This window comes from Periplaneta americana, chromosome 7 (genome assembly GCF_040183065.1).
Source record: "Periplaneta americana isolate PAMFEO1 chromosome 7, P.americana_PAMFEO1_priV1, whole genome shotgun sequence".
Lineage (NCBI taxonomy): Eukaryota > Metazoa > Arthropoda > Insecta > Blattodea > Blattidae > Periplaneta > Periplaneta americana.
In genome coordinates this window covers 89,658,964-89,676,334 of record NC_091123.1, presented here as the reverse complement: position 1 = coordinate 89,676,334, position 17,371 = coordinate 89,658,964, and the positions used below count along the sequence as shown (strand labels likewise).

Sequence of the window (17,371 nt, the reverse complement as noted above, 5' to 3'; positions counted from 1 at the left end):
ACGAGACATTATTGATTGGCTCATCCGTGTCGCGATGACTGCTGTACAGGAAACACCAGGAAGCTGGCAACGAGAGGCTCTCTCCTTGTTAACACCTATTACTCGAAACTGCTAGGAAGCTCTTGAGGGTCGATTTAATGGGCCACTTACGTACGTGTTTAATCGAGGTCGATATTCCTCACGAAAACACATTTCACTATCCTTACTCTGACAGTAACGCCACTTCGAAGAGCATTATGCTATTACATTTCGAAGATAGAAAGTAATAAAAACAAAGTTCGTCAAAATACCAAATTGTTTCTTTACTAAAATGTAATTATTGTTTTCCCTAACCATCATCAAGGAAACGCGGGAAAGCATTCAAGGAAAAGGGCTGAACACAAGAGAAGTGGAAAGGAGGAGAAAGATAGCAGGTCGCCGAAAAGAAGAAAGAGGAGAAAGAAAATGAGTAAGAGGACGACAAAGAGGAGTAAGAAGACGACAAAAATAAGGATCAGGACGACGAAAAGGAGCGAGAGGAATGACCCAAAGGAGGAAGAGGGAAGGCGAAAAGGAAGGAGAGGGACTAAAATAAAGGAGAGGAACGAAAAGGAGGAAGAGGAACGGCGAAAAGGAGCAGGACGACGAAAGGAGGAAGAGGCACGACGAAAAGAAGGAGCAGGATGCCGAAAAGGAGGAAGAGGCACGACGAAAAGGAGGAAGAGGGACGACGAAAAGGAGAAAGAGGGACGACGAAAAGGAGGAAGAGGGACGAAAAGAAGGAAGAGGGAAGACGAGAAGAAGAAAGAGGGAGGACGAAAAGGAAGAACGAAAAGGAGGAAGAGAAAGGACGAAAAGGAAGAAGAGGGACGAAAAGAAGGAAGAGGGAAGACGAGAAGGAGGAAGAGGGACGACGTGAAGGAGGAAGAGGGACGACGAAAAGGAGCTAAAGGAACGACGAAAAGGAGAAGGATGACGAAAAGGAGCAGGGTGACGAAAAGGAGGAAGAGGAGGAGGAAGGGGACGATGAAAAGGAGGAGCAGGACGTTATGAAGAAGGACAGCGAAAAGGACGAAGGGGAGCGACGAAAAGGAAGAAGAGGCACGACGAAAAGGAGGAGCAGGGCCACGGAAAGAAAAAAGGGGACAAAGAAAAGAGGTAGATAATTATGAAAGAATAAGTGAAGAAAAGGAAAGGGGAATAAGAGAATAAGAATTAATTAGGGGAAAGAGAAAAGTGAAGTGGTGAAGAAGGAAAGGACAAAAAAGATGGGAACGAGAAAATGAAGACGTTGAAGAGAATAGGGCGAAGGGGTGGAGGAAGAGAAATGGAAGAAAAGGAGAGTGAGGAAGGGAAGAAAGGAAATTGGCAAATGAAGGAAGAATTGAAAAAGGAAGAGTGTTTGTAAGAGAGGGTAGAAAGATGTAAAACAAATGGGGAACAAATAAAATACGAGACCAAGAGAAACAGGAATGAGGAAACGGAACAAAATGATAAAAAAACGAAAGTGATCAAGGAGGAAAAAGTGAGAATAAAGACGGGAGAGAAATATGGAAAATGAGGGGAGAAGAAAAGAGAGAACAGAAGAATAAAAACTGTGAAAGCAATAATGGATGAAGAAAACTTGAAAAAGGAGAGAATAAGACAAGAGGAGAAGGAGAAGAAGAAGAAGAAGAAGAAGGAGTAGAAGAAGAAGTAGAAGAAGAAGAATAAAAGGAGAACAAAGCGTAGCTTCAATCTTAATGGCGTAGGATTAATTCTTGACAGATCATGTTACATTTAGTGGGAAATCCGGTTGTGAGGACGTGCGTAGATCCTCATGGCATTCCAAAAGTATGTCTCGTGTCTGTAGTTTCAAGGGAATACCACAGTCTACTATATACAGTCGCCAAGCTCAATACTTAGTAAATATGCAAACATTAGATAGTTGCTCACCACTAGGATCGCTAATATCGCCTCATTACAGGCAATGCAAAATAGTACCGTCACAGTCTATTGTTTCTAGCACCCTCAAAACTCAAGCTTCGTGACTGTATATAGTAGACTGTGGGAATACTAAATATGTTAGCAACTCACACTGTTCTGGATGTAGAGATTTGGAAACTCGACTAATTTCTTTTGGGACAGAAGTTCTACTGGGAATGTATGGTAAACTACTACGTAGCAATGTAACAAATGACAAATAAGTCACAGGATAGTCACGTAAGATCCTTATTCACTAACTTACGAAATAAGGAGAATGGTTATCATGATTCAGCAATTCTGAATCGTTTTTAATGCTAAGAGGAAAATTGTTTCGTATAATATCAAGAAGTACTAGCAAAGGAGAAACTATTACCTATTATATTTACCGTTTCACTGATCTAACTATAACCAATTAGTTGGCAGTCAGTTTGTGACATGGACAGAGCGGGGCTGAAATAGTTACGACTGCAGAAGCAGAAGCGAAAAAAAAACAACTCAATTCTATTTTTGACAGCCACATTTCGTGTATTATTTGTCTTGTAGTTCATGGCATGAACCAGATCCACCATAAAATCATAAGATTGCCACGACAATACGAAGTAGTCATATTTTATTTGCTTAGTGACTAGATTGTCTATAAATCTTTGGTTTCAAGTCCTCCTACCTTCAGAATGCTGCACGAAGTGCAGGTCAAAACGGGTACTTGGAGCACGACGGGCAACTACCTGAATGTTGTGCCTGATGACGTGGAATAGCTCCAATTGCTAATTCAGTTTGCTCGTACAGACACGTACACACAAAATAAGTGGCACTTAATTGGACAGCCAGATTTTGCAATCAACGGGATGTTTCTAATCATAGATTCAATGCACAAGATATCCGTTAAAATGTTTCAACAAAGCTTCAATACCCTTTTGAATTGCGCTTTACGACGAAGGCGAAAGTACGTACTAGATTTACGCAACATACGCACTTAGGACAAAGCTAAGAGGGATCGGTTGACTCGGGAGCAATTTTGAGTGAAATCCGAAATGGAACATTCTTACTGACCAGAACGTGAAATACTGTTTCATTACTTTCTATCCACAACAGCACCAATGGTGGTATCACAGTCTAGTAGCTATATACAGTCACGAAGCTTGAGTTGTGAGGGTGCTAGGAACAATAGATTGTGCCGGTACTATTTCGCATTGTCTGTAATGAGGCGATATTAGCGACCCTAGTGGTTAGCAACTTTGTAATGATGCATATTTACTACGTATTGAGCTTCGTGACTTCAACTGAGAAGGCTATTCAGTGCCGAAATGTAATATGGGCGACAAATTTTGCCTGGAACTCTCTACAAAGGTACAGCGTTCTTTTAGGTTCTGTAAATATACAAGAGTGGCGAGCGAAAACGGAAGATTTTGAATAGAGTAGCTCAAAGTTATATTTGAAGTCGATAAGATTGTGATATCGTCATACTGTTCCTTAGGCAATGCCGTTTCAGTTGCTATAAGACAGTGAACGGGAGAACACTGTGAATTCTCAGTAAAAACTGATTGTTGTGAATATGCACGACGAGATTTGAATGGTGACCGGAAGAAAAATTCGGGACAGAGGAAGTTATCAGATGACAGACAACATCAAGATATATGGCTCGTATGCAGAGACTAAGAGAAAGATAGAAAAGAGGGAAGATTTAAGAATCCTGGGTTTGTAGTGAAAGACCTACCTATCAATGAATGAATGAATGAATTCGCAGTCGTTAAATATTATTTTGACATTCGCTAAGATATGTCGGTTATCACTCGAGAAACCGGGTAACATGAAAGCTCACATTTGACGTAATGGCTACGTGGTGTTCTAGTCTAGACGAACTGTTGCGCAGGAGGTCAGGCTTAAAATTTTTCATATGAAAACTCCATATTGATACTTGTAGCGAATAGGGTTATAGTTAGGGTTTTCTGGGGAATTTTCCGTTTACTCAATGTAGATTTCGACATAATTCCGTTAATACAAGGATTCTTAACCTATGGGTCGCCATCCAAACAGGGGTCGCCGTGGATTTTGAGATGAGTTGCCGTTAATTCCCCCCAAAAAATCTAAGCGTTTTCACCATTAGTGCAAGGCCAAGTATCGTACTGCACTAATGTGAATAATTCTTTCGTACTTTTTCTTTCATAAAACGTTTGAATTTTCAATTATAATTTCATATTCTTTGTCCTACAATATATTGTTATTAGGGCTCGGATTTTTAGGTGCTAAAAATCTGGAAACTATTTATTTTTATGTGCTAAAAATCGGGAAAATATGTGACAAAAAAGGAAAAATATTTAACTATGCTTCAATTATTTTATGTGAATATAAAAAAATATGCAGTAATCACCAGTATAAATTATACTGTCTCGCCAACTGCTAAAGAATTACAGTACACAATGAGATTCATCTTAAAGTTGTCCATCACGAACGACTGACGATTATCGGGGAACACTACCTTTTACAGGGAAAAAGAGCGCTCTGGCCATTGAGAAACAACATGCACTCCCTAGAGACATTTTCATGATTGGAAACGAAAACAGAGGCAGCTGATGTTTATTAAATTATAATTGCTTCTTAAATCAACGTTATGATAACTTACAAAAAACTCCTAAATGACACATCAATGTTTGTGTGTGTTAGTTACAGTACAATTTTTTAGTGGTGACAGCTCTTATCGCTTATGGTGAGGGGGCAGACTGCAGTTGCATAGATCCACTGATAAGCACTTCCGAAAAACAGTTGCCAGCTAACACGTCTAAGCAACGTCACTGAACATTGGGGGAGGGGGTGATTAATCTGAAATGGGGCTTTTGTCGAAAATTATTTGATGAAAACTTAATTTTTATGTGAAATTTGAATATATGTATTTACATAAAAAATTTCAAAATATCCGTATTTATATGAAATAAAATTTAGAATATATGCTCAGGTCACCTTGTCCGAAACAAAACACAATTACGAGTTCCTATTAGAGTGCATATAAAATATTTATTTACCTAAGAATCCTAGCCCTAGTTACTATTCATCCCTTCCTACTTTTGGAATTACGATTACATTTAATAATAATTGTTTATTAAAAGTATTACAACTCTAAATAATAATAATTTTTGCTGGCGTTTTCAACATTACAATGGTTTACCGTCGTACTCAAGGAAAATAATTTTCCTTGGTCGTGCCCACCGGGCACAGCTTTGCGAGTGCGCTACTCCGTCGGATTGGCAGGTCAATCGCGGTGACATTATAGGAATAGGGTTACCATATTTATGCGGACATGTCCGCTTTCTGATAATAAAAATAGCCGTCCGCATATATTTTTGGAAATCCTCTAATTTGTCCGCATTTCTCATACTGAAGTCTTATTTATTCATTTTTGTTTCGTTTGGTCTCATGTTACTGTGAATTGTCAGAAGCGCATTGCCGTGTATGTGACTGTTAAATGTGTAAATGCTGTTCATCCAGATACAGCCTTCATTTTGTTAATTGTAAATAGCAATTAACTTGTCAAGTAAGTTATTGATTTCTATGGATTAAACTCACCACCGATTCTATCAAAGGACTTGTTTTAGTGCAATTTAATTTCAGATATTTTACTTATAAATATATGTTTGACTATTTGTATAATAACAAGGAATTGTTCAAGAAAATTAGATCTAGTGATAAACATTCAGACGATGCAATAATGATACAAATGAAGTAGCTGGTACAAGGAGTTCGTTGATGAGAGGAATGTGTCAGTATTTTTAGATTTCAGAATATGGTAACCCTAGATAGGATGATAGATGAGAAGTGGTGACGAAGGCGTAATGGCGATTGGCAAGGAGTCGGGTCGTAGTCCTTGATGTTGGTACTATCCCAGAATTCGTTTTGGGGGCTTCGGAAACCACAAAAGACCCAAGACGCGATAGTTGATCCCTGGGACAGAACTTCGAACATCTCGAATGAAAGGTGGAAATCATAAAAATTGAACTACCGTGCTTGGTTGATAATAATAATAATAATAATAATAATAATTATTATTATTATTATTATTATTATTATTATTACTATTTATTTATTTATTTACTAGTATTTTACTGTGCTGTACAACAGCCAATAATAGTTCAGCACAAATGACAAAAATTACAAATAATGACAATAATTAAAAATAATGATAAAATTACAAATAATGACAATAACTACAGTAAATGTACATGAATAGACGTTCATGGATATACGTGAAAATGAAGAATAACTGAATTGAAGCAATAATGACAAAGCATGAGTTAGAGTTGAATTAGAATCAAATATTAAAACAACAGCAATATAAATATTCATACTATACATTAAAAGAATCCAATTTCATACAATAGAAATTGGCAAGTTTTATGCATTTGGCAACCGGTGAAAGAGATTTAGACTTACTGGTATAATTTTTTTTTTTAATCTTAGTCCTTTAGAAGGAATCCGAAGGTAGATATTGCTTATTACGGATTCACAAAGAATGTCACTCTTTATAGCCTTAGAAAATAATAAATAATCAAGATCCAGATGTCTAACATAAAGACTAGAACAGTTAAAATAATTATAGGTTAGTTCATAATTGAAAACAGAGGAAATTGGTCAAACTATAAAAGAACATAAGGAAATAAATTTTCTTTGAACATTTTCTAATGTAACCGAATCAGTAGAAGTAATAGAATTCCAAACAACAGATGCATATTCAAGTTTGGATCTGTCTAATGTATTGTATAAAACTAGTAGAGTAGCAGGAGTAGAAAAAGAATAAGTTATAGACCTTATAAGTCCAAGGATTCTTATGAAATGATTACATATGTGTTAAACATGATTATGAAAACGTAATTTGTCTCTAATACAGTCTTTCCTAATTATGTTGATATTATTAAAAGAGTAATTCAATTTTGAAGAAGTAGTTTTTCTTGAGAAGGAAATGACAAAAAGTTTTAGATTCATTAATTTTAATTCCATTATCAGCTGACCAAACTGAAATAGCGTTTATATCATTTTGAAAATTTTGACAATCAGGGAAAGAGATAATAATAATAATAATAATAATAATAATAATAATAATAATAATAATAATAATAATAATAAGTTGACATTATGTGCTTATTTATACGCTATTATTGAGTATATTAGGTGTATTTAACTTCAAAATAAATTCATGCGACGCGCACATTAATCGCCTAATTCATTTGGGTCTTGGTCAAAAAAGGTTAAGAATCCCTGCGTCAACGTTTCTCCATTCCATTATCTTATCCATAGCATTTCTTCGATCACTGGTTGCTAACGCTCGAAGTCTGGTCTAAGAGCATGTGGGGTTACCTGCATGAACGTTAGATACCAGAAAATCTCAGCACAGTCGATCGGTATCGCTAAGAATGCGTCTAGCTGGAGATTAATACAAAGGACCAGTAATGGTCTAAGTGCTGGGTCGTAATAAGCCCTTCCACATTACTAGTTCAGTTTATTGCTCAATTAATATTATCCTGTTAAGTCTTGAGAGGAATATTAAATGATGGTTTATTTAACGACACTCGCAACTGCAGAGGTTATATCAGCGTCCCCGGTATGCCGGAATTTTGTCCCGCAGGAGTTCTTTTACATGCCAGTAAATCTACTGACATAAGCCTGTCACATTTAAACACACTTAAATGCCATTGACCTGGGCCGGGATCGAACCCGCAACCTCAAGTATAGAAGACCAGCGCTATACGAACTACGCTACCGAGGCCGACTTGAGAGGAAAAATAAGCGGACATTATGTCCAAAAATTATCATATTTTAATAATTCTTTATTACTATGATGACTGAACCAAGTAAAATTCTAGGGTGCTATTCATAGACATTTCGCAGCACGCGCTACGAGCGTACTAAGCTAGCCCCGGCTATCCACTGGTTACTAATACAGAATTCAAATCATATCCTATCGGTAACACTGGTTTATGAATACGAAAAACGCTGATAATCCAGCGAAAGCCCGCGCTAAAAATGTTTATGAATACTGCCCCTGGATTTTGTCACAAAAAAGTGTAACACGAGCTACTTGTATTGCGAAATAAAAATGTAATGTTTCGAGTAAATGTGACATGCCGAGAGATCCTTTGATATATTGCCATAGCAATGAAACGCGACACACTTAAACTTTCTAATTTTGATAATCACGTATACAGCTCTTGACACGTGTACAACTGAACTCGCGGAAAGTTTAATCAACGTCCTACATCAAGAAGAGATTATAGGAGATCATACTTGCTACCTCCTAAATTACGAAAATCTCTCTTGTAGACTTGTAGATACATTTTAGTAAGTCACTCTCTCGTGTGAGAGAACTTGTTCACGACTGCTGGCTTGTGTGCAAATCACGTACTATTTACGGTGTTGTTTACTGGTCATAACTTTTGCCTGCAGTTCTTCCCAAGAGATCTGCGACGTAGTCTATGTTTGAACGGTAATATGTTCAACAGGCACTAAATTAAACATGTCATATATTTTCTCAATGTGAGGTTCGAAAATTTTACAGACATTATCATCCCCAGCATACGTCGGTTTACAAGCAAAACACATTAAATAGAAAGAGAAAGAGGCGTGAAAGTTCTTGGTGAAATTGAATCCTGAAATTTTTATTTTTAGTAAATTGTTTCACTTTATGTATTTCATTTTCCAATTCTAAGTTTACTACACATACATTATGTATATTATAATATAGGCCTACGTCTTCTTCTCAGAAGTAATATTTTTTTTATTTAATGTGTTTTGCTTGTAAACCGACGATATAAGACTTCATAAAGAGAATGGCAGAAAGAAAACCCGAAGTTACCTTTCCGTAGGCCTACATTTTAAACATATTCAGTAGTTGTAAAAGATAAAATCGAAGCAACCAGAATATCTTAAGCATCGCAACAGAATTGTAAAGTGTAGAAAAATATGGCTGTTCTGACTTCAGAATAGACCTATTTCAATTGAAAAGCGTATTCTGTTATGCGGCTCAATTATTTTAATCAATTTTAGTCATATATTAGCTATGCTCTTGCACTGTCTCAGTGTGCGACTTGCGTTCGCTTCTGAGCTTACATTAATACTTTTCACTGGCCAAGAACAATTGCGATAACTATAGAACGATATTTGTTTTAAGTAAGATCCAGGACTCTTATCCTTTGGAAAGAGCTAAGACAGATGTACGACAATGAATGACCTAAGGACCAACTTCTCCCAAATAAATTACAAGAGTTTCACAAACTCATATTAGTTCCATATATCTGTAGTTCTCCAAATGAATTTGTATATTGAATGTTTCGAAGCAGACTCGGACTTCTTCTATGTACCTTCCGTTTCAATACATTTGTCTTCAAAGAAAGTGCTCTCTGTCCATGAAATTATTCAGGAGCTGTAATACACTTTCATAAGTCAGTCATTATACATATATATATATATATATATATATATATATATATGGTATATTTAAAAAAAACATAAATCAAGAAACAATTTATCATAACCAGTAGTCTGGAGCAACATTCACAAGAAACTGACCATATGATGCAACCAAATCTTTAATGACATTAGAAACATGTCCTTGAGAAACACTTTCCAACAAGAGTTCAATAACTAATATGTTGTAACTCAAAATTATTAAAAGTGCGTGCATCATATGTCTTCAGAGAGAATTTAATCTGATTTCTCAGCCTCACATCTGTTACTGCGAACGCAGACCATAACTGTTCTAAGGTCAGAAATATTCAAATTGAGGACCGATTTTACAAAACTCAACATCTACAAAATTTGCAAATGAACTAAAAATATTGGTATCTTAACCAAAAATGCTATAATTTATACATAAATAAAATAAATTATTAATAAAAAGATCATTTACCAATAAAGGAATACTTTACAATTTCATTAAAAACATACAGAAATTTGTCAAAAGTCAACATCTACTGGGAGAAAGATTTTACAAATCTTAACATCTACACAACTTTCAATCATTTCTTATGTTGTAAGCACTTTGCATGGAATATTTTACTAACCTTGCATTTCTGTTAATTGGCAACACTTTCAAGTTTCATATGTGTGTTTCATTCAACAATGAACAATAATTTACTGCTTTCTTAAAACAATGTTATTGTAAGCAGAGGTTGTCTTCACTGTAAAAATTTCTTCATGCTTATTTACTGAAATAGAAACAATTACCAAGGTATGTATCTATGTTTTGTAGCTTTGATAATTCATGGAAAGAATAATTATTATTTTATCTACAAAATATATACTTAATAACTTTTATTTTTATTTTGTATTGTTATTCAGGTAGAAAATCAAACTACTGGTGATGAGTATCCAACTGCAGTCCAACAAGTTTCTCTTGGACGAAAAAAAAAAAAGTTTGACAGTACAAGTAGCAGAAAACAGCACCAATTACACTAAAGAAGGGACAGGTGAGCCTGATATAGACTGCGCTCATGAATAATTAAAAGGTTTTAAGCAAGAATCCAAACGAATCTGTTGTGAAGCAGCTAAACTTACAAAAAATGATTTCCTTGAATTTAGAGACAAAATCTATCGTGTTAACAATAAAAGTCACCAAGATGTATTTATTTTGAAATTTATCACAGTTGCCAAACCTACCAGACGAACTGTGAAGAGAGATCAGAAAAATAATAGATCTATAGCTTTAACTTACTTCGTGTCAACTGCAAATACGATAGAGATTCAAGTGTGTGCAGTGTGCAACTACCTTCAAGAAAGTGACGGGAGTATCAGGAGACGGATAAGTCGTTTGGCTAAGAAATATTTGAAAGGGGAAGAGCTGAAAGAGAAAAGGGGTGAGAATGTAAAAAGAAATGAAAAAACTTCTTAATTATTTTGATAACACATCTGTAGAAGCACAAGAGTTTTATTCAGAGGCTGTCAGTGGTTGTGTTAACAATGATAATGACAACAATTAAGTTTCAATATATGATGAAACTATTCACTGATGTAATAACAATGATTCATTGATATAATTTCATTGTTTTTACTATTGATAAGTAAAATATTGAAAGTTGTTTACAGTTTAAAATAAATTTGTAACTGTAGACGATAGTTAACAATGACAATGAATTATGCAAATCTGGCTTTCAGGTAGAAGCTCCCTGTGAAGCAGGCTTGAACAAAATATTAAATGAAATTATTCAAGCCTGCTTCACAGGGAGCTTCTACCTGAAAGCCAGATTTGTATAATATATTCGTTACTGTAGGTACGTTAACAGAAAGCCACAATTTAAGTCACACAGAATTGTGTGCACTCAAAGTTGGGTTTCTGGAGTCTTGTCAGCCCATTTGAGTTGTGTGGATATAAACGAAAGAATTGTGACGGTATCCTGTGAAGTTCCTGGGGTAGCTCAGTCGGTGGACCATTCGTGCGCTAAGCGAAGGGTCCCGGATCGATACCGGCCCCGGAACAATTTGTCCCTTGAAATTATTCAATGACAATGAAGTTTCATTGTATGATGAAACCATTCACTGATGTAATAACAATGTTCACTGATGTAATTTCATTGTTTTTACTATGAATAAGTAAAATAGTAAAAGTTGTTTAGAGTTTAAAATAAATTTGTAAATATAGTTGTTAGTTAACAATGACAATGACAATGAAGTTTCAATGTATGATGAAACGATTCACTGATGTAATAACAATGATTCACTGCTTTTACTTCGAATAAGTAAAATATTAAAAATTGTTTAAAGTTTAAAATAATTTTTAACTGTAGATGTTAGTTAACAATGACAATGACAAGACAATAATGAAGTATCAATATATAATGAAACCATTCACTGATGTAATAACAATGATTCACTGCTTTTACTTCGAATAAGTAAAATATTAAAAATTGTTTAAAGTTTAAAATAATTTTTAACTGTAGATGTTAGTTAACAATGACAATGACAAGACAATAATGAAGTCTCAATGTATGATGAAACCATTCACTGATGTAATAACAATGACTCACTGTTGTAATTTCATTGTTTTCACTATGAATAAGTAAAATATTAAAAGTTGTTTAAAGTTTAAAATGATTTGTAACTGTAGATGTTAAGTTTTGAAGAAAACTCTTAGTTTTCATTAATTTTTTTTCTGACAATGTATCAGACCAAACTAATTTTTCTTATTATATGTAACACACCTATATAATAATAAAATATATTTTTTTCAAATTTCAAAAAATCAAAACTTAGTTATTATTCATAAAAATGTTTTGCCTGAAAAATCTTAATTTTGTAGATGTTGAGTTTTGTGAAACAGGTCCTCAATTATAAAAGAAAATCTGTAAGCAGTATAGAGTCGCCCGTATACTCTATGACTCAAAGAAGCGTACAGAAACTTTGCCTTCCACAGTGCCCCTCTCGTCCGCGCCAATGTTCAAAGGCGTTTGTCAAGCGTTGCATGCGTATAGTTCACCTGTCTGTTGTGAACTACTGAAGGGATTACTCATTTGTGCGGAATGTAGTAAAAACTATTGTGTGTTTTTTATAATTATTTGAGAACAATGACGGTGTTATTTATTTGTGTGTAATGTAGTAATAGCTATTATATTTTTGTAGGCCTAATTGTTTGAAAATTGTGTATAGCATACTCCAGCGAGTGTTTGTAGCTTTAAATTACGTAAAGTATAAAAGAAAATATCTGACAAGTCGTTTAGAACATTTTTCTCAAGACGAGAATAGTGGAGCATTTCAGGACAATCTTTGGAGATGCCAAAAAAATGTTCTGAAGCAGAAGGAAGACACTGCGCATCTCTTGTGAGACAGGAAAAATGTAATTTCAACCATTTTTAAGTTAAATGTAAACATTTTTCCTGCTAAACAGGTTTTAGAACCTGCAGACAGTACCGTAGAAGCGGCGGCCAATTTCGCGGTAAGTGTGAGAGTCGTGTAACAGAAAATTCAACTGCGTTTGCGGTGTAAGAGGAGGTTCACCATATGGAGAACTCTGTATAAAAGCCGTGGAAAAGATGTTCGCGTTTAAAATAGAGCTGTCATGGCCTATTGCAGCATTATACAATTTGCAGTCGAGATTAAGAAATGGTATTAATACATACTTAAAATTCGGCGTTTAAATCCTCCGCACCTCGGTCCAACCTGGTATACATAAAATAATTCCAACCCTGCAACAAAGAGACAAAAGTGTTACAACGTGTTGAGTTGTTGATTCCGAAATATAAAATACAAATTGACACCGGTGTGAGTATTACCAAAGATACTATTCCCCAGATCATGGTGACCCCGTCATGTACTGAAGGCAGAGCGCTTCTGCGCGTTAAATCAAATGGTATCCTGAATCAATCAGCTATATTACATTTCTGGACGCTGAAGTAGCCACATCTGTTTCATTATATTTGATTATTTATTGATACTAATATGCACATCATAACGCTTTCAATTAATAAAAAGAAATATCTTTAATAAGTCCCAAGCTAACAAGAGCAATATGATAGTAAATAGAAACCAAGGAGTTAAACAGAGATGTCTGCAGAGTCCTGTTCTGTTTAATATCCCTATAATGTATATTGACGATTCTATTAACAAATATCAGACAATTTATCGAACAACTTTAAATTACATGATAAAATTTTAAACACAATACTATGTGGGAATGGACGAGTCTCATAATCTAGTGGTTAGAGCTTGTGGCTATAGTTCATAAGGTTCCGCATTCGATTCCCGTCATAGGAAAAGAATTTCTCTTTAAAGGGAATTGTTCCTCTGGAATTTAAGATCTCTCCTGGAATCTCCAAGGATAAACTTCAAATGGTTGCATGAACCCTGAGAAAGTAGGAAAAGAATATAATTTGTTAATATGAGATAACACACATTCTAAAACAATAGCTTCATGAGGTGAAAACCACATCGGGTATAAACTAGCGATAAATAATAAGACTGGCGAACAATAGAAAAATAATAAATATTTAGAAGTTAACGTATCATACTGCTAAGACGTCAATAATGAACTAAACTCATTTCAAAGAATACGTGGCACCATTCAGAGAACTCTGAGAAATAAAACAATACAGAGTACGCAGTTAAAGTTCTACAGGGACATCATTTTATTTTTACTAACATTTCTATATTAACCTTACTATACCTATGGATTAACGGTGAGAACCGGAAACACCGTTTGCTACCCCCTTCCACGACTGGAGTTCGATGATACTGGCGTAAAATACAAACAAATCACTTTACTAGGTATAGGAGGGAAGAAAAGTAGTTCATCCATTTACGTAAACTAGGAAATGTTGCGATTTTGAGTTTGATAATTTTCATAAGGCTTTTGTTTAATCAAAATACAGTACAGTATTAACAATAAGTGTTTTTACTCACGTACTGAGCTATCCATTCGGACGTATTCATTATGCAGTGTATATTATATTGTCTACAGCACATTAGCGTACAATTTAGAGAATGAAGTGAAATGAAAAAATAATCTTAATGTGGATATTTAAACACATTTTTTAAAATGGTGGCCGTTCATTTCGATACAGGCTTCAGTTCTTTTGTGCATATTGTCGCATTATAGACTATTGTACCTAATCCCAATTACCAGTTTCGTCCTTCGTACTAGTAACTCATGTTAAAATAATTCTGTACCTACTCTATAAAAGAGTACCTCACGTACTGTAAATTTAATCTTTACTTCTGCCCGATCCGAAAAGATAAAATTACTCAGACATGCTATCTACTGTCCGTCCAAGAGGTTTTGTCGCAGGGTCGTAGAAAGGGGGGAAATCACGTGACAGTTAATTACTTAACGAGACTCTTTTATGTAAGTTATTTTAAACAGTTGTATAATATTACGTAGAAGTCCAATTCCTAACAGAAATTAATGTTTTCAGAAAAGAGCTAAGAGAGCCCACCCACTGCCTTTACAGAGGGGTGAGCAGAAGCGGGGTGGGGGGAACCGGGATGCGACGTAGGCAAACGCACGACAGTATCTGTGCGAAAATATGATTCAATATTAAAAGCTCTTTCGTCACTGGAAAACGCGAACATATTTCTGAAACGTACTATACTCACTAACTCAGTATACACGACCTTAGTTCTGTGTGGACGACGATTAGAAGTTTACTAGTAGAGGGGGTGGGAGTGAAGTACATTAAAAAACTCAGGTACAATAAAAATTGAAGCAAAAATAAAATGATGTCCCTGTATAAAGTAATGACAGTGCCTACTATATCATATTATGGTTATGAGAATTAGGCGAGAAATAGATGAGAGGGAAAAAATTGAAATAGATTAAATGAAATTCTAAAGACTTTCAGCAGGACAAAAAGAAAAAAAATAGAGAAGAATTAAATCTATTTTCACTAGCAAAAAAATATATAACTACAAAACAAACTGGAACGAACATATAATAAGAATGCCATAATAAAGACATCCTAAAGCTCTCCTACACTACATACCAATAGGAACTAGATTTTTTGGAAGAACTTTTACAAGATGGGAAGATAAATTTAACTTTTGAGATTCAAACAGGTCACGATGACTTAAACCTTAAAAGAAGAAGAAGAAGAAGAAGAAGAAGAAGAAGAAGAAGAAGAAGAAGAAGAAGTTCCATGCTGAAGGTATAATAATAATAATAGTAATAATAATAATAATAATAATAATAATAATAATAATAATAATCAGAGAAAAGCCGGGCAAATGAAGTACCATGTTTTTATATGCAGAAAATAATTACTCCATCGTCCAGTATTTGATAGAAGTGACGTGCTTGTGAGGTCATGTTATTATGTATGCGGAGTAGAGTTATGAATCGGTCTATATTCATAACTAACGATCGCTACAGTCTTTCATTAAAACATATTCTTGATCATACATTTTATGCCTTAATTCCTAACTCAGAGGAGCACTCCTATAACAAAATAAATCTAGTGAAAATGGAAAACGTTTCGTATCCATGATTGCTCATAACCGTGGAGTGTATCGACCACCGCAAAAAGTGCTATTGTCAGAAGTGACCTACTATGTACTTTATTAATGTCAACAAATTGACCATGTAATCATGATTTTCCACTCAACTTAATACAAACTTATTCTAACCTAATTTAATGTAACATAATAATACCAATCAAATCAATTCATGATGCGAACAGCTTATGAATGGCCAAGGTCGACCGGACGACTGTTATCCTCACGTCCACATGCCTCGTCCACGTTACAACAGAGGTGAACGATCATCCAACCAGAATGGCAGTATCGTATGATTAGAACGATCATCCCCTATGATTTCCGAAATCAGGTTTCACTACCTTTCGTTTTTCTTTAGTTGGTTATTTAACGACGCTGTACCAACTACGAGATGTTTAGCGTCGATGAGATTGGTGATAGCGAGATATTTGGCGAGATGAGATCGAGGATTCGCCATAGATTACCAGGCATTCACCTTACGGTTGGGGAAAACCTCGGAAAAAACCCAACCAGGTAATCAGTCCAAGCGGGGATCGACTATCTTTTGTAGCTCCCCAAATTTATCATGACGCTGGGCGGGCACCGGTCCCATACATTGATCACAATTTTATGAGAAAACTCCTTCCCCATGAGGACTCGAGTCAGCGCGTATTTCGTAACGCGAATCCTAGGCATCATGTCTTAGACCACGAAGCTATGGCGCGGGACAACGTAGTACTTACCTAATCGATTTGTGACTCTTTCTATATTACGAATCAAATTATACAGAACTTCAATACCATTTTAAAGTGTTTTACACCTGTTTCAATTAAGCATCAATCATCTTTAACATTAGCAGCTGTGTTATATTGGAACTTTTAACATATTCAGCTGAAATAGTGTTTCTCCCCTCCTCCCATTTTGTAATTCTCCAATAAATTCTATTTCATTTCAGCTCACATTACTTCTGAAGAAGTATTTCGAATTTTTCTGTATTTGAGAGCGAATAAAACACGAGATAAATTAATGGTATATTTCGTATTTCAGAGCTGTAAGACACACAGTAATAGTACAATTTATTATATCATCGTTTTTGAACTTACAAATAGCTTAGAAGCGAATTATTGATCATTGTAGAAACAGTTTTGAAGAATGGAAGGAGCAACAAGTTCCAGGTAACGGAATTGCCATTTCGTGAAGAAGTTTATCTGGCAGACTGCACGCACTTAACGGTGAAGTTATCCTCAGGGTAGATTTACTTCTTTGGAATTCATTATTTTTTCTAATTATATTTCTTAAATTAGCATTCCTTTTTAACAGAAAAGATTATTCCGGAATAGGACGATGATGCGACCAGAGAACAACAATAGTAACATAACAATGACATTGAAAACCGAAGTCTAAAAGACAAAAATTTATCACACCCTATTTGCTACAAAACAAATTTAAGTGTGTCAAATAACCAGACTAAGGCCGGGTCTAGGTTCTT

At 35.2% G+C, this 17,371-nt stretch overlaps 1 protein-coding gene across 2 annotated transcripts in view; it reads right to left on the bottom strand.

Annotated features, from left to right (window-relative positions):
• sano (serrano) overlaps positions 1-17,371 on the bottom strand; it is a 699,118-nt gene that overhangs the window by 570,849 nt on the left and 110,898 nt on the right. Inside the window, exon 2 of one of the 2 annotated variants that reach the window (XM_069831023.1) lies at positions 13,038-13,103. The exons of the other annotated variant lie outside the window; for it this stretch is intronic. The gene's annotated coding sequence lies outside the window, so the exon portion shown is untranslated. The remainder of the gene's footprint in view (positions 1-13,037; positions 13,104-17,371) is intronic. 2 annotated transcript variants of the gene reach the window in all.